Raw genomic sequence first — 266 nt, forward strand, 5'->3', positions numbered from 1 at the left:
TTCACATGCTCTTAATGTGTCATCTCAAATATTAGACTAGTTTAAGAAAGATGAAAATTTACCCTCTGAGTTTTATTAACATATGGTGCCTCTTGATATTGTGATAGGTTATTATTATTATTTAAACAATGGCATATAATTAGAATAAAATAATGTTGCTAGAGTTTTGGACAAAATTCATAATGAAAATCAGTGGTGGAACTTGAAGAGAAATTTTGAGGGGGCAAATATGTAATTTAAAAAATAAAAAATAATATGTTGTATTT

The sequence above is a fragment of the Arachis ipaensis genome, chromosome B06 (assembly GCF_000816755.2).
Source record: "Arachis ipaensis cultivar K30076 chromosome B06, Araip1.1, whole genome shotgun sequence".
NCBI lineage: Eukaryota > Viridiplantae > Streptophyta > Magnoliopsida > Fabales > Fabaceae > Arachis > Arachis ipaensis.